The following is an 18,695-nucleotide window of genomic DNA, read 5'->3' as shown; positions in this document are numbered from 1 at the left end:
CCCTTTTCCTTATTTTCAGCACTCCCATTACCCTTTGTTTCCCATTATCTCATTAAGTAATAGCCACTAACATTCCATTATAACACATTAGCACTGACACGCTGTTTTTACTATTTCATTCCCAGAAATGCCCCTGAAATCCTACTGTTATTACTGTCTTTAAACTAAAATCAGAATCTGATACCAAACAGATTTTAAAATCTGTTCAAGCAGCTATAACCAATCCTATAATTAACCTCCTAATACAATTGTATTTACCCAACCCTTGTAAACTTGAATTCAACTCAACATCACAACAACATTATACTGAATTTCAACACAATAATTCAAACTGAACTTCAACTTTGAACTAAAATCAAACAAACACAGGAGCATTGTCAATATACTGACAATGCCCTGAAACTTAATGTTCAGGAAACAATATATACACAACATTTATTTTGACAGACTCATTGAAATATAAACAAAGGTGATTTAACTGATGAGTATTAATTAAACTGATTATCTACAACATTTGTCAACAAACAGTCTATAAAAATAGAAACAGATTGTTTCAATCAGTATTATCATAAACGAGAATTCATAATATAACTAATCGACGAACTTAATCGAGTCGATTACACATATTGTAAATAATCATACTGACAAAAACAATAGTATAATTCTGATCAAATAGACGGGTATGTGACAGAATCACAGAACCAACTAAACAAATATGAAAAATTAAACCAGCTACTGAAACAAACAACATTTTACACATAGGAAACAAAAGAAAAATAGGGAAAATACCTTTACTTCTTCAAATTCACACGGACACAGGGGCAACTTGGATTCGAACTTTTGAAATCAAACCGACCTTAGTCGAAGTATTCTCAACTGAAAATACTTCGACTAAGGTCGATTAGACCCCAACCTTTTATTTAATTTGGGGCAGAACCCAAAAATTGAAATTTTTAGGGTTTCTGATTCTTGGATCTTAAATTCGAACATTTCTAGGTATATTCGAATCAAACCAATGGTATTCTAGGCACGAGGGAGGTCAGGTGGGTAACTGGTGTGAGTCTAAGGTAGGTTGGGATAGGGTCAGGTTTCACTCGAATCTTCAAATGAAGATTCGAGCAGTTCCAGTAGGATTCGAGCCATGCAACTAACAGATCCGTGATGAGGGTATCTAGGGGATGTTGTGGTGTTATTTTGGAGGCCATCGGAGAAGATAAGGTTTTCAGGCCAACCTTCGATTTAAGATTCGAAGAGTTGGGGCCTGATTCGAAGGAAACCAATGCCAGATCCGTGAAGAGGAAGTTGTGAGGAGTCTGGGGTGTTAAGGTGGTGACCGGCGGCGTTGTTGCCGCCGGGTTTCAGGCAGTGGGGAATGAGGGCGGCTAGGGTTAGGGGTGTGATTCGGAGAAGATGATGAATAGTAAGGAAGGGGGGGTGTTTAGTTAGGGGGCCGGGGTAGGGATCTGGACTTTATATAGGGGAAGGGTGGATCAATCTTGACCGTCCGATCAAGTAAGATTCACGGTCAGGATCATCTCACTTAACCAAACGACGTCGTTTGGTTTAACGTTGGGGTCGGGCTGAATCGGGGCAATGGGTCGGGTAGAGGGTTCCGGGTAAGGGTAGGGGATATCAGCAGTTGGATTGATTTAATCCAATAGTCCTTGATGAAGTGTTACCAAACGTCGTCGTTTGGATTTATTCCTGAGTTGGACCGGACCTGGGTTGTTTGGATTGGGCTGTGGGGGGGTAACTTGGTTTGGGCCTGGATTTCAGTCCAGGTTCGATTTTTTAGTTTTAAAACTTATTTTACATTTCCTAATTTTAATCCTAAGTATAAAAAATCCTAATAAAAATTATAAAACAATTTTAACCTTACAAAAATATTAATTACTTTTTAACAATTATTTAACACATAGACAAAGCGTTAATCACACAGTGAAACATTAAAACTAGAACAAATGCATATTTTTGTGATTTTATTTCAATTATTTTTTAAATGCATAATTAAATCCTAGATATGCATGCAACATGTATTTTTATTTTCGTTTAATTATAACAACGTTTAACATTTACGGACAAAATACAAACAATTAATAAACGCAACACAAATTCTAAAATTGCACACTAAAAGAAATTAATTTTATTTTTGATTTATTTTGGAGTAGTTTTCGTGAGGCAAAAATCATGTGCTCACACTTGTATAGTCATCAAAACCTTCAGAGGGTATGTCAAGTATCTCACCTAGCTCCTTTGCATCAAACATCACATGAACTCCTTTCACCAGGCTGCTAACTCTGCCATCCTTAACCTCTGCATTTGCCATAAACTCAATGATTTCATTCCTGGCCAGCCTTCCATCCATCTGAAGGACCATGTCCTTCCAACCCTGATCAGCTAAGGCATCCACCAGTCTCATCATTCCTGGTTCTACCAAGTCTTTCAACAACCTACCCTTCAAAAATTTTCTCTTGCCAAACTTGGCCAGCTTGTCTTGTTCACCATCAGACTCTTCTTCTTCTTTTTCACCACTTCATGCCTCATCTTCAGAAATTCTAACTTGTTTGCTTTTTACTACAGACCTTGTCCTCTTGGCTAATGAAGGTTCAGCAGCCTTAGACACAGAGGTAGACTTCTTGGAAGAATTCTTGGGCTTTTTGGGCTTGGGGGTCTGAACCTCCAATGTTGTAATTGTCTCCTGATGGACCTGTTCTATCTCCTCAACTTCAACAGCTTCTGAGGACTCTACAACCTTCCCTTTTCCTTTATCCATCCTTTTCTTCTTACTCTCAGCCAGAGCCTTTTGTAGAGCACTCTCACGCTATTTCACCTTGCTTCTTGTGGCTCTTCCCTTTGTCTAGGAAGTTTCAGTAGGTGTTGAGGAGGAAGCCTTCCATTTCTTTGAAGGTTTAGGAACACTGGGGGGTTTTGGTGTGGGAGTTCTTCTTTTATTTGGGTCATAACTTGCCCCAGCCTTTTTCAATAGGTCTACTAGGGTCTCTTCAGTTGATGAACTAGGTTCATCTCCTTGTGCGCTTAGATTAACTAACCCTTCAGCAACTTCACCAGCACTACTTCCCCTGACTTCTTGCCACTTTCTTCAGCATTTTCTTGCTCAACCCCACAGATAGCAGGCACTGACAAATCAGCAGTGGGTGAATGATCAACCACTCTTTTCCTTTTTCCCCTCGCATCACCACATTCGCCCTCTCTCTCTTTTTCTGTTTCAAATTTCTTTTTACCTCCATTCCTTCGTAACTCAGGTATTTCCACATCCCTGATAAACCCAATCAAAATAAACCTATTTTCTAAATTCTCAGACAAGGAATAACTTACCTTAGAAAGAGATTCTTGAGTCTTCTCAAAGTCAGAAGACCCAGGTCCTTCCCCCTCACTAGCAGATTTGTACGACTCAGAATCAGAGGTAGAATCAAAATCTTGAGCCTGACTTACCTTTAATTGCTCATTTAATTTCTTTGAATGAGCCCCAGAAGCTAATATTTTTCAAGCAAGCATTTTTACCCTTCTCAGCCTGGGTTTGGGAGATGTGCTAGGTGGGGGAGGGGTAGATGAGTTAGAGGGAGTGGGTGGTGGAGGAGTTCCAGGGTTGTCTTGAGGGTTTGTCATTATCGCTGATTTCTTGAGATAATTAGTGAGTTAGAACTTTGGAGAAGAAGGCAATTAAAAGTGAAGAGGGGATTTTGACGATTTAAAATTATGAAGATGGCAGGGGGTAATGATCGTATTTAAAAGAAAATACACATTTAATGTATAACGGCAGCTTTAGCAGTGGTCAATTAGAGGTCTAATCAACATGAAATTCTAGGTTTGAATGAGAGGTTAAGCTTCCCTAGATTTTAGGCAAATTTTGTGGTTTAGAGGTCTAATGCTGACAGAATTGGTTCAAAACAACGGATAGAATTTTCTAAGGAGTTTGAACAATTTTAGGACTTCTGCTCATGATTTAAATATTTATATTTCTAATTATGCAGAGTATAGAAAACATACCTTAGCATTCAGATGAACTCATACTGATGAACCAGGTTCTCTCAAAGTTTTCTCTACTCAGTGCTTTAGTAAAGATGCAAGCAATTTGTTTATCATTAGCACATAATTCTATGGTGATCAATCATTTCTCATAGTTATCTCTCAAAAAGTGGTGTTTAACATCTATGTGTTTATTCCTCTTATGATGAACATAATTCTTTTTGATACTTATAGTACTAGTGTTATCACAGAAGATAGGAATGCAACCAACTTCAATGCCAAAGTCTATCAGTTGTTGTTTGATCCACAGCAATTGAGCATGACAAGAGGCAGCAACAACATATTCAGCCTCAGCAGTGGATAAGGCCCCTGAATTTTGCTTTTTAGTGGCCCATGACACAAGACATGAACCAAGAAAATGAACCATACCTGAGGTACTCTTTCTATCCACAAGGAAACCTGCATAGTTAGCATCAGCATACCCTACTAGATTGAAATTACTACCTTTAGGGTACCAAAGACACAAATCAGTAGTGCCTTTCAAATATCTCAGTATCCTCTTGACAACAGTCAAGTGAGATTCCTTTGGATTAGCCTGAAAACGAGCACAAAGCCCTACACTGAAAACTATGTCAGGTCTGCTGGCAGTAAGGTACAAAAGTGAACCAATCATACCTCTATACAACTCCCGATCAACTAATGAACCAGGTTCATCTATGTCTAATTTAGTGGCAGTTTCAATGGGGTGTCTATTTCCTTTGATTCATCCATTTTAAACTTTTTGATCAATTCCTTTGCATATTTCTGCTAATGGATCATGGTTCCATTTGGGTTTTGTTTGATCTGTAAGCTTATTTTGTCAGTGGTTGCTCCAAAAATTATGTCATCAACATATAGTTGTACCACAAGAAAATCCTTACCTTTTTCCCTCAAGAATAGAGTGTTGTCAATTTTACCTCTTTTGTAACCATGTCCAAGCAGGAATTTGGATAGTCGTTCATACCATGCTCTAGGAGCCTGCTTGAGTCCATAGAGAGCCTTGTCTAATTTGTACACATGTTCAGGACATTCCTTGCTCTCAAACCCTGGAGGTTGTTTAACAAACACTTCTTCTTTTAGGTAGCCATTCAGGAAGGCACTTTTGACATCCATCTGATGAAGAGTGAATTCCATGTGTGTTGTAAAGGCTATGAGGAGTTTTATTGCCTCCAGTCTTGCAACTGGAGCAAAGGTCTCATCATAATATATACCCTCCTCTTGGCTATAACATTGGACCACCAGTCTTGCTTTGTTTGTTATAACTGTTCCATCTTCATCAAGCTTGTTTCTGAAGACCCATTTTGTGTCAATTATTGATCTGTCCTTGGGTCTTGGAACTAGATGCCAAATTTGACTTCTCTCGAACTGATTGAGTTCATCTTGCATTGCATTTATCCAATATGCATCCTACAAAGCCTCAACAACATTTTTAGGTTCAATAAGAGATATGAAAGCATCAAAAGCACACAGATTCTTTAATTGTGATCTAGTTTTAACTCTAGAGGTTGGATCAGTAATTATGTTCTCAATGGAATGAGAACTTTGATACTTGTGAGGTTTCACAACCAACTGATTTCTGCTTGATGTTTCTCCATGTTCTGTTGCTGAGGAACATAGTCATGAACAGGTTCCTTTAGGGGATTAGTTTCAGTTCCTCTTTGATCAGTTTCCCCTGTCAGGTTGCCCTAGATGGAAGAACATGTTCCATCACTTATTCCTTCTTTTGGTGCCACTTTAGCTTGAGCTGAGACTTTACTCAAATCTTTTACCAGCCCAATAGCTTCATCTTCATGTTCCTATCTCTTAGAAAGAATGTTAGTTTCATTAAAAACTACATGTACACTTTCTTATACACACAAAGTTCTTTTATTGAACACTTTGTAAGCTTTGTTATGTGAAGAATATCCCAAGAATACTCCTTCATCACTTCTAGGATCAAACTTACCTAGGGAGTCCTTTCCATTATTGTGCACAAAGCACTTGCATCCAAATGCCCTAAGATGGGATATATTTGGTTTTCTTCCTTTAAGTAACTCATAGGGAGTCTTCTCTAAAGAGGTATAGTCATGTATCTATTAATGATGTAACATACAGTATTTATAGTCTCTGCCTAGAAGCTATGAGGCAGTTTGCTAGAAAGAAGCATAGTCATAGCCATGTCTTCAAGAGTCCTATTCTTTCTTTCAACTAATCCATTTTGTTTAGGAGTCCTAGGGGCAGAAAAATTATGATCTATACCATGCTCATCACAAAATTCAGCAAACTTAGCATTTTCTAATTCAGTTCCATGATCAGACCTGATTGATGCAAGTTGATTACCTAGTTGTTTCTGAGTTTTTCTAACAAAGGAAGTAAACATGTCACATGCTTCATCCTTAGATGTTAAGAACAGTACCCAGGTAAACCTAGAGTAATCATCAATAAGTACCATCACATATTTCTTACCACCTCTGCTCAAAGTTCTCATTGGACCATAGAGATCCATATGAACCAGTTCCATCATCGTGGTTGTGCTTACCATTTTCTTGCTTTTAAAGGATGATCTTACCTGCTTTCCCCTTGCATAGGCCTCACAAACTTTGTCTTCCTTGAACTTGATATTAGGTAATCCTATCACCAGGTCCTTGAAGACTAGTTTGTTGAGTTGATTCAGACTTGCATGACCAAGTCTTTTGTGCCACGGGAAGGGATCATTGCCCAACACACTTAGGCAAGTGATTTCATTTTCTAAAAGAGTGGACAAATCTACAATGTAAATATTGTTAACTCTTTTTCCCTGCAAAACAATATTGTCAGTGGTAAGATTAATCACAAAACATTTGGTAGAGGTAAATGCTACAAGGTTACCTCTGTCACACAGTTGTGACATACTTATCAGGCTATATTTCAAGTCATCTATCAAGTAGACATTCTCAATAGAATGTGCATCTATCTTACCTACCTTTCCAACCCCAATAATCTCACCTTTTTTCCATTTCCAAAGGAGACATTACCTCCTTTTAAGTACTCAAGTGAAAGGAATTGGTTCTTGCTTCCAGTCATATGTTTTGAGTAGCCACTATCCATGTATCATATTTGGCTACTTCCCTTCACTTGGACCTGCAAAAGAAATCAAGGGTTAGTCTTAGGAACCCAAACTAGTTTGGGTCTCTTTCTATAGGCAAAGGGGTAAATTAAATTCCTTTTGGCCCACCAACGCGGCAGCCTATTTTTCTCTTGAATAAAGGTTTTCTTCTTTTGACTGGCCTTTTCTTTTGCATCACATTCAACCTTGTAATGACCAGTCTTGCCACAGTGTGTGCAGATTTTGTTTTCAGGAAGAGTGATGTACTTGATTTTGGGGTCTTATTTAGGTGCTTGGGTCCCATATCCAAGTCCTCTCTTGTTGCTACTGTGATGTTCTTGTAGTCAGGATAGTGCATCAGAAACCTTATTCCATTTGCAAGTTTTGTCTAGTTCATGCTTTACCTTTCCTAGGTCTTCTTTTAATACTCTTATCTGCTCATCTTTCTTGTACAACTCATCCTTCATTTTTCCTAGATTTTCTTCTAAGGTAAGATGTGTGTGATCAGCTTTCTTCTTTCCTGTTCCTAATTTTAGTTTTAAATTTTCAAACCTAAGTTCTAAGACACTGGTGTCGAGTTCAAGAACCTGGTTCTTCAACTCAGCATTTTTACTGTCACTCTCATTAGCCCTAGATTCTAGATTTTTGCACTTGGATTTTAAGATCACACACTCCCTAGACAGTTGTTCCTTCTCATTGTTAATTACCTCAAACTCATCTCTGAAGTCTAGCAAGAGTTTAGATAACTTTTCTTTAGACAAAAATTATATCTTGTCTTTGAGATGAATCACACTTACCTCTTGTTCATTATCTGATTCTCCGATGGCCATAAGTGCTTGTTCATCTCCAGCTTCATCTTCTAAATCCTCATCTGATGTTTCTCCCCAAGAAGCAACCATAGCTTTTGTTGATCCTTTGTTCCTTTTTTTGTTGAACATGTTCCTTCTTCTTATTCCTTTGCTCAGCCTTTCCTTCTTCCATTCTATTTTCCACTGAGGATAATTCTTGATCATGTGATCAGTCTTGCCATATTTGTAGCAGCCCTCGTTGGTCTTCTTCTTAGGAGCCCTTGGTTTGTTGAAAGTAGTACCTCTTGAAGGACCATTTCCTCTCATCAGTTACTTCTTGAAATCCCTTGTGATCATGGTCATTTCATCATCCTCCAGATCTGTACCTTTAGCTATTCTGAGAGCCAGGCTCATTTCCCTCTTGGGTGCATCCATTTTCATGGTTTGCCTTCTCAGTTCATAGGCAGTGAAATTTCCAAACAGTTTATCCAACTTGAGAGTAGCAATGTTCTTTGATTCTTGAATAGCAGTGATTTTGCTTTCCGAAGTTACTGGTAAGACCCTTGTCAAGATTTTATCAACCTTGTCTTCTTCAAAGATAATTCTCCCAAGAGATTTAAGTTCATTTGTTAGTATTGTGAACCTTGTGTACATCTCCTAGATAGTTTCTCCTTCCTTCATAGTGATATTCTCATATTGAGAATATAGCAGTGTTCCTCTTGATCTCTTTACTTGAGGAGTTCCTTCATGAGCCACCTGTAAAGTGTCTCATATCTCCTTGGTAGTGGTACAACTTTGAATCCCGATGTACTCGTCTGGACCCAGTCCACACACAAGCCATTTCTTGGCTTTAGCATTTTTTCCCATTTCTTCAAGTCTTCAGCAGTGCAGACAGCTCTTGTCTTTGGCACATCCACTCTTTCAGCAGTCTTCTTGTAGTATCCAGGGCACCATCAGTGACTATGTCCCAGAGTTCATAGTTTTCTCCTATGATGTTATCTCTCATCCTCTTCTTCCACCATGAATAGTACTGACTATTAAAGAGTGGAGGCCTAGCAGTGGAGTGTCATTCCCAGTTTCTAGGTGGTGCACTCATTTTAATCTTTCCTAAGGTGTTAACCTCTTCAAGGATAACCCGCTCTGATACAAATTGATGTTTTAGACTTCACTACCACACAAGGGGGGTGATTTGTGTGGTACCCAATTTTCGCTTAACTGAACTATAGAATGACCTAGTTCTTCTATGTGTTCCAACTACTACTATTTGCGAAATAATAAGTAAACAAAATAAAAAAACAGAAATTTTTACGTGAAAAACACCTGGCTAAAAAGGTGAAAAAACTACGACCTACTACTCAGTAGGATTTTCCCAAACTTCCACTAAAATTACTGAGCCAAAACAGCATTTACAAAACTCTTTGTAAACCTAAGGATTAACTCTAATCCCATTGTGGCACACAGCCTTGTCACACCTCCTTTTTAATACCCCCGAAAGGGATATAAGGGAGTTTTTCTAATTTAAGTGACAATTGAAACTGGATTATTTATTTAAGATCAGAGTCGCCACTTGGGATAATTTATGGTGTCCCAAGTCACCGGTTTAAAATCCCGAATCGAGGAAATTTGATCTATTTACGGTCTGCGAACACAGAAATTCGGGTAAGAAATTCTGTTAACCCGGAAGAAGGTGTAAGGCATTCCCGGGTTCTGTGGTTTTAGCACGGTCTCTTTGATCATACTTGGCTTAATCAAATTGTCTAATTACTCATTAGAACCTATGTGCATTTGCCTCCTTTAATTATGAAATTATCTTGAAACGGGTCACGTGTACGTGTACCCATTTGTTTGGCACGTCAAAAATTATTTCACGCGAACGTGTCCACGATTAGTAACGCTTTATCATTATTAAGAAAGTTTGGCCGAAGTTGTGCAAACGCATACTCCGGTTTTGTTCTTAATAATCGTAATCATGTCACGCGAACGTGTCCACAACCATGATAGTATATTAAAGTGCCTAAAGTAAACTACGAACATTTGTCATTTTTATATCTAGGGTATGAAATTAATTTGAGGGCCATGTATGATTAAATCGTGGATGGCACACCTCAGACTAAATTAAATTAGTAGCCTATGAAAATAATTTTATTATTAAAAAGGTTTGATCGAAGTTGCGTGGGCGCATATTCCGAATTAGTTTTTAGAATAATAATTATGTCACACAAACGTGTACACAATCGCAATTATATTTTAAACACGCTTAAAGGTTTTTCTACGAATATTCATTTTTAATATCCAATTATGGTATTTATGAGGGCTATAGGTGATATAGTTTAATGGAATACCTCAATCTATTTGTAATGGGATACACTTAACTAACATAGCCCACTAACGTTCTTGTTTGTTAAGAAAAAGTTTGATCCATCAGTGAAAAACTTGAGGTACATGTACTAGTCCTTGAATTATTTTTGGGGTAAAAGCGGGCCAATTACAAGCCTAAGCTACTGCAGAAATGGCAAGAGCAAATGGGGCTAATGGGGCTTGGGCTTTAAACAAACCAAACGAAAGAAAGGGAAGGCAAAACCCAACTGATTTGGCTGGTGATTAGGCCAGCATTGAGCCTAGCCCTTTCATAATGAACTTCCAATAAGAAAAAGCATGTTCATTGTCAACATAAAGAAACTTAACGAGTTGGAGCTGATGAACTTAACAGAAATCGAGTTCGAGCCTAGAAAAAGCCAAAAGGAGAACAATAAAATACATTTTCATATATAACTCCAAGCGGGCCACATGATATGGGCCAAGGCTAAAAACCCTTGGGCCTAAAATTGGGCCCAAGACCAAAGGAAGACTAAATTTGATCGTTTTGGGCCTCGTATTAGACAGGCTAACTCATCAGGCCCAATTCTAAATTGAAGGCCTCCTGATACTTTACTGCCTTAGGCACACACCTACAATGCTAAACATGGAGATCAACTTGCTGATATTAACTACAGGCTACATGCATTTGAAAGTTGAAACTGCTACAAGCTGCTGTTGAACTCATACATGTAGTGATTCTAACAATAGGGATACTCCAGACATTTAAATCAGGTACTACAATGGCAACAGTAGTTCCTAAATTCATTCAGATACTTAAAACTAGAATCCAAAACAGCAAAATCATGATAGGAGTTAACCTTAGACTGAACATTACTACTGACCTAAATAAATCTAAACAAAACCAACAAATTTAAATCACAAATCAACATAATAGTCTAAGATCCCAAACTAAACTAGAAGCCGAGATACATAATCAATGACATGAATGAATGGAAATCACATAAAGGAAGACTAACACTACTACAGAGGTTAAATGAACTTAAAAGAAAACATGCGAACAAATTTCATCTGGAAGCATATATCATTCAATCTCCATATTTGATTACATAGTTCAAACTTGCACTTCACATGCAATTTAAAGTCCAAGAGTTACCTGTATGTCAAAATAGAGCAAAAGAAAGTGAAGGTTTCAGCAATACCATGAAACATGGACCAAGCAACAGATCAACAGCAAGATTTTGCTTCTTTTAAACTCTTTTTGAACCCATGAAACCCAGAAATTTCATGAAGAACCCTTTAAGTACTCTAAGAAGAATGACCAAAAAACAATTTGAGGCAGACTGATCAAAGGAATGCAGAGAATTCTCGGGTGTTTTTAGAGTGCCAATTTTCAGAGAGTCATTTTTTTTTGCGTCCAAATCCCCTTTTCAGTATGTGAATAGGGGTCCCTTTATATGGAAGAAAAATCAAAGTTCCTCTCCTATGTGCCCCTCTCCAGAAAAAGAATCTTTCTTAACCAATTTTACAGTTGTTCCTTTCTTACCCAATCCCAACACTTTTTATAACAAATCAGGACAACTAGTGATATTCTAGAACCTTCCTAAAACAACCAGCCAAGAATTCCTATCTTTTTATTTTCCAGTTAACCCTCATCAGACTTTGTTTCTTGCAAATAACCCCCTCAAACTCGCCCTAGTTTCTAATTTTCACACGCCCTAAATTTTTATATTCCCTTAACCCCCTCAAATTTCAACAAACAAATGGATATGAGCAATTTTAGCCAATCACACTACTTAACAAATAATTGATAACTTGTGCAACTAATTAGACATACATGCACTAATTGATTATGCACTAAAACAAAATATATTGACCGGATTTGGATATCAATGCAGCCAAGACAAGCAGACCATAAGAATCAATAATTAAACCTAAACCGTGCAATTAGCTATTGCCTAGCACACGAGACCATCCTAACAAACCACAGATTATTGCTACCTGAATTTCTTTATCCGGTTGAAGAGAGAAAAGAGAGAGAAAGAAACAGAAAAATAGAAAGAACGAGAAAGGAAAATAAAGGAGGAGAAGAAGAAAAGAAAACAAATGAAGAAAAAGAAGAAAGGAGAAACAAAAATACCTGACATAGGTAAACAGATGGTTGGCTTGAACGGACCTCCGGCATTCTCCAATTTAAACCGAAGTTAGTGTTAATCGAATGTTCTTGTTGAGAACAAGCGATCAATACAAGTTTCAGGTCAAATCATTCTTAGAAACTTTGAAGAACTGGAATAAATCTTTTTTTTAGATCTAAAATTGGCCGGATTTGGTGGGAATTTTGGGAAAGTTGATATGGAATTAAGGCTTAGGGGTGTGAGGGGGGTGTGGGGTGTGAATTCAGGGATGTTTGGAGGCGTTTAGGGAGTCGCCGCCGGCAGAGAAGGTGAGGGGCTTGGGGGCGGCTAGGGTTAGGATGTCTGAGAGAGAGAGAGAGAGAGAGAGAGAGAGAAGTGAAGAGGTTCAGTGAGGTTTGGGGGATTGGGGGGGTCCGACAATTATAAGGAAAAGGGGAAATAAGTTCCCAGCCGTTAGATCATCAAAGATCAAATGTTGGGATAAAATGTCTCAAAACGGCGTCGTTTTGGGGTGAGGCAGGCTTGGACCGGGTAGGTCAGAATTGGGCTAGGTCGGACCGGGTGAAATTTAACTAAAAATTGGGCTTTGACTCAACACAATTAAGCACATACTTCCTCTATCCAATTCTTTTTTTTTAATTTTTATTTTAACTAAAATTAATGAAAAAAAACCTAAATTAAACCTTAAATTAATTTAAATTGTAAAACTATCCACTTTTCTAAAAATTATAAAAGTTCTTTGATCCTAAATTAGAAGAGGAAAAACTATTATTCTAAAATTAAAACTAAAAATGCAAAAATGAACCATTTTTGTGATTTTCAATTTTAATAAGACAAATAATTAGCTAATTAATCCTAAAAATGTAAAGAAAATTCTAAATGAAATACACGATATTTTTGTATTTTTCATGATTTTAATAAAATAAACATGCAGAGAAAAATGCAAACAATTAGCAAAAAATCCTATGAAAAATCTATAAAATTGCAAATAATGGAAAAAAATTATTTTCTTAGCTTTTATGGGAGTAATTCCTATAGGGTAAAAATCATGTGCTCACAAGCCTCAACTGCTGCGATAACTTCAAGTTAACTCTAACTTGAACACTCTAGGTACCTAATACAATTGCTTCTATGAAAGCTGAAAGGTACGATGTAAAATCACCTGCTACAATTGAACTTGAATAAAAGATAGACACTTGGAACTGGTTCTTTTATCTCGTTCAAGTAGCTTCAGGATTGCACACTTGAATCACACATAAATTGCTTGCAAAATCTCCTTGCTCTTTTGCTCTCAATTTAAGTTTAACTTCTGCTTATGTGCATTACCTGTAAAAGAGAACAACACTGATATTTAATGGGTTAGTAATTAGAGATTGACTAGGATTCAAATGCTACTCTTCTATCGTAGAAGAGTTCAAGGTGATCTCAGACTCTAACATTATCTTCTTCCTAGATTGTGTTCTTTTCATGTGAGTCTTTCTCTCCTTATCCAATATGCAACCTTTTCGATCAGATCAGGAGATATTGCTTCTTGATAAATTAGATTTATCTCCTTCACGTGCATCTCACATGTACAAGTTGATCACGACTGTGCTTCACAAGATGGACCTAGTCCATGTCTGAGTTCTTTTGTCAGTCTTTAAAACTTCACCTGTTCTTGGGCCAACAGGAGTGCAATTCATGGTTTTACCACTGTATGATGTGATTTTAGGCCTTGAGCAGGTCCGCATTATGTTTTGGAACTGGTTAGTGTGATCGGATGGGGCTCAGGGGGTCCTCGGGTGGATTCTGAATGGTCATCGGATTGAGTTTGACCTTATGGAGGTACTGAGCCTGCTGTCTTTTGGTGTAACCACACCTGCGAGGTTAGCGCCACAGGTGTGGATCCGCAGAAGCGGGCATGAGGGTCGCAAAAGTGGCTTAGGCTGGAAAAGACTAGGATCGTAGAAGCGGCCGAGTTCCGCAGAACCAGGACCACACCTGCGCGTGGGGAGCAGCAGAAGCGGATGGCGATTGCAAATACGGAATCTAGGGGTCTGGTGGAGGACCGCAGAAGCGGTAATTTGTCCGCACCTGCGAAACCGCATAAGCGGTCAAGTGACTGCAGGTGCGAAGAATCGTTGGGCAGTGTGTTTATTTAAAAGACAGGATTTGGCCTATTTTCTTTCATTTTCTCTTGGTTTGGGCGATTCTTGGAGAGTTTCAAGAGGGGGTTTTCATCATCAATGGCAAGGTAAGATATCCCCACCTATTATGAGTTAAATACATTGATTATGTTTAGATTTTAACATGAAAATTAGTGAAAATTTGGAGTTTTGAATTAAAACCTAGAAATTGGTATTCTTAGATTTTGACCACGAAATTGGACATGAAATTGGGAATAAATTATATATTTGAGTTCGTAAGGTTATGGGTAATGTTTATCTTTAAAAAATTTCGAAATCCGGGCACTTGGGCCTGAGGGTGATTTTATCGACTTTCCGAGCGGAGTTGGGAATTTGTTGTAAATTGAATTGTTATGAGTATTAGAGTATATTCTCTTTGGTTTGCACATTATTTGGCTAGTTTTGGAGCGTTCGCCATCGGTTTGAGGTGTTAGAGTTGTGTTGGAGCCGGTTATAGAACTTCGGAGCGAGGTAAGTCTCCTTTCTAACCTTGTAAGAGGAAATTAACCCCATATGTGAACTAAATTATTATGTGTTTCTATTTGTGGGGGCTACGTACGCACGAGGTGACGAGAGTCCGTACGTAGCTACTAGCTATACCTATGTCCGGGTAGTTTTAAGCTTACATCATGCCTTGTTGATATTATTGTTGATTTATGTGAATTGTTTGCCTTGAGAAGAAGCGAGATTTAGTTAGATTTTTAAATGTTTTGAAAGGAGTTAATCTTAAGGAAAATTGGGAACTTAAAAGTTTTTATTTGAACTTTGTATTTTGAAAAGAATTGAAGAATACTATAATAACTTAAGAAATCTATGTGTAACCGCGTCACACGTATGATTCGCGAACGAGGTAATTCTTTAAATTTGTGTTTGACTGCGTTGCATGTATGATTCGCGAGCAGGGTAAATAGATGCATCTATGGTTCGCGAAGTTCGACCCTCGGCAATACACAGCTTATATATATATATATTGGATCGGATCGGACGTCCTCGATGGTATTTGTATATGAAAATAGAACTGAAAGTCCTTTTTTGTAATTGATATAAGTTCATTGTTTGTGTGATCCCATGTTTTAAAGGAAGGATGTAATTTAAGCTCTTAATTATGGGGAAGACTTGTTCAGTTATTTCTTGTTCTGAGTTTATTGTTGTATATCATGCCTAATTAGAATTTCATATTATTATATTATTGGACTGCTAGTAAATATCGGGGTCGACCTCTCGTCACTACTTCTTCGAAGTTAAACAAGATATTTACGGGGTACGCATTATTTTCGTACTTATACTACACTTGTTGTACAGGCACATGTGTGTTCAGTGGCCTTGTGGGCGCAGCGGCGTGGGTGATACGGGTACTTAGGTGAGCTGCATGTTATGAGACTATCCGCAGCCAGCGGAGTCTCCCTCAGAGTACTTGTATTTTCTTTTTGTCCAAATTTGCATTCCGGACAGTTATTTATTATATTTTAAATCCTAGTAATTGCTCATGCACTTGTAACACCGAATTCTGGGATGATTATAAAATATTCAGTATTGAATTTGAAAATATTTTTATTTCTCCGTAAAACTCATCTGTTGCTAGTTAAATTGAAGGAAATTTATGATTTCAAAAATATTAAAATAAGGAGTTAATTAACTATTTAATGTTGGCGTGTCTGACAATGGTGTCAGGCGCCATCACGACCTTTAATGGATTTTGGATCGTGATAAAATTTGATTATGTAGTAGCCTTCCCCGTGCATGTACAGATCTGGTTCTGTAATTGCATTCCAATTAAGTTCTATATACCTTTTCATAGCATTATACCCCATGTCCCCAATTACATATGCAATTAAAGCCCCTTTCTATTTCTCCGTTTCTCTATCTACTTTATCCTTGTCCAATTTGACTATCATTTACCCATTCACAACCTGTGGTGGGATATAGGTTAGAGCAATACCATTTTCAGCAGCCCTATTTTTAGCAAATAGGTTAACCCACGTCTGAGTGCCTTCTTTCTCTGTCTTCTTGTTCTCCTCCCCTTCTGTAGTTACTGTTCCATTGCTCTGCTTCACTGGTGGAGTTGCAATTTCCTTTGCTTTCTCTACTTCCAGATCTGCTCGTTCCTCTGATGTTGTTGGGCTCATTTGAAGCTTTTTCACCGCTCCAATTGATGATTCTCCTTGGCTCAAACAGAGAATTTTGTTTCCACCATTCTTTCTTTCACCTCCGATCCTCACCGGAGATAAATAAAATTTCTAGCGACACTTCAAAGTAATGGAGGGATATCTAATATCAAAAAGGAAGGTGGAATGAAAAATAATAATAATAATAATAATGAGAAAAAAAAAAGGAAAGAGTATCGGAGGTGAAAGAAAGAAAGAAAGAAAAGGGAGAAATGTAAAATTGAAAAAGAAGCAATAGGAAGGATTAGTCGGTGAAGTGATTAATGAACTGAAGAAGGAGGGCTAGGGAGAAGAATAAAATGAAAAAATAAATAAATAAAACAAATGACAATAAAAAGGAATTTGTATACTTTAAAAAAGAAATACAAGTGTCAAAATATAGCAAAAGGTAGGTGTGATACACTATTTTAGGTAAGACTGCTAAGTAACAAAAGGTGATGTTAATTACCGTTTGAACAAAACCCCGGGAGGGAATAGGGTCAATTAGAGCTGTCAAAACGGGTCGGTCCAGTTCAGTCCAGCCTAGCTCAATCCTCGTGGACTTTTAAAATTTGATGGGTTAGGACGGATCGGCCCACCATATGAATGGGTCTTAAAATAGTCAGTCTAACCCATCCTTAAGAGGGTCGCGGGCTAGGGTGGGACAGCCTTTCAATTTTTTTTAGGAAAATGAATTTTTTTTAAATTCTTAAATATTTTTTCGTGACATAGTCGATTAATCATGTAAATAACTTCTGTTTGCGTATAGCGTACAAAAAGCTTGATATTTGAGAGGAATCTCGTAATTAAAATGCAAATTCTCAATATCCAATGCATGCGGTTATTGATAGACAGAAGAATCATGGTATCCACTTCCGGGTATTAGCAAAAGCGTTAAAGATATGTGGCCATGAAAGAAGGATTAAGTGGAACAGAATTAACTGGGTGGTAAAGTCGTGGAAACGCTTGTTTCTTCCATATTTTGGACTAACTATTCTTTTTTAAAGTTAAATGAATATTTTCTTTATACCTTTCTTTCATTTTCCTCAAATTCAGGAATTATTTCAATAAGTTTATATGCTGAGATTTTTTTATTCAGGATTAACATCATTTGTTGATTTCATCATTATAGTCCATAAAATTTTTAAAATTTCTGAAATTTTGCTAGTTGTCAATTTGTTTTGTGTGTGTATTTAAAATTGATTTTTTTCTCCACCGAAGAATATTTTAAATATTAATAATGTATAAAGTAATCCAAAATAATCATTGGCCACTTAAAGTAATATTTTCTTTTAAAAAAAGATTATTATTGGCCACCTAAAACTTTTCGTGTTCATTACTAATTAAGCAAAATAAAAACTAATTATGTCATATTACATGCATGTCAAAAATATAAATTCTAGTTGATATGGAAAGTAAATGAGCAATCTAGGGTTGGGGAATGAGGATTATAGTTAATAATTTTTTAAGTTTTTAGTTTTTTAAATATTAACTATTTGATAGTTAATTAATTTTTGGCCTACGGGCCGGACCAAGCCCAGCCTCGGTCAAGACTCAAGGGCCAACGGGCTGACTTGGGTCGGGCTTTTAACCCTCAATTTTAAATGGGCACAAAAAATTCTAGCCTAATCCTACCCAAAAAGCGGGCTGGGTTAGGCTGGCTTCACGAGCCAAGCCCATTTTGAGGGCTCCAGGGTCAATAGGACCCCACAAAGTATAAGGATACATTTGGCAAAGTGAGACAATTCTAGATGGAGTAATTATTTATTTTCCTTTTGCAATATATATAATTAATGCGGCGGTTTTTACCACCTTAATCTTTCACACAATATAATTGGATTTCTTTTTTTGCGGGGTTTAAACTCTCCAATTCTTTTGATCAAAATTTTAATACTTCATTTTGTTGGTATTATCCACAATTGTTTGGACGAAATTTTAATAAGTATCTCACTTTTCTGGGGTTATAACCTCCGCAAAAATTTTGACGAAATTTATTTTACGGGGTTATAACCTTCACAATTTTTTTTAACAAAACATTTCTCTTTCATTTTATGATA

General features: G+C 37.3%; 1 long non-coding RNA gene across 2 annotated transcripts; it reads right to left on the bottom strand.

The window, feature by feature from the left end:
• Positions 1-11,163: 11,163 nt before the first annotated feature.
• LOC138882192 (uncharacterized) lies at positions 11,164-16,930 on the bottom strand. 2 transcript variants are annotated; one of them, XR_011403649.1, is made up of 3 exons: positions 16,434-16,930; positions 13,492-13,655; positions 11,164-11,350 (listed from the first exon to the last, which is right to left on the bottom strand). It is a non-coding gene; the product is annotated as an uncharacterized lncRNA (long non-coding RNA). The 2 variants fall into 2 exon arrangements; XR_011403648.1 differs by lacking the exon at positions 11,164-11,350 and having other exon boundaries at positions 13,319-13,655.
• Positions 16,931-18,695: the final 1,765 nt, after the last annotated feature.

Source organism: Nicotiana sylvestris, chromosome 11, assembly GCF_000393655.2.
Source record: "Nicotiana sylvestris chromosome 11, ASM39365v2, whole genome shotgun sequence".
NCBI classification, from domain to species: Eukaryota; Viridiplantae; Streptophyta; class Magnoliopsida; order Solanales; family Solanaceae; genus Nicotiana; species Nicotiana sylvestris.
This window is presented reverse-complemented; position numbering and strand designations above follow the sequence as displayed.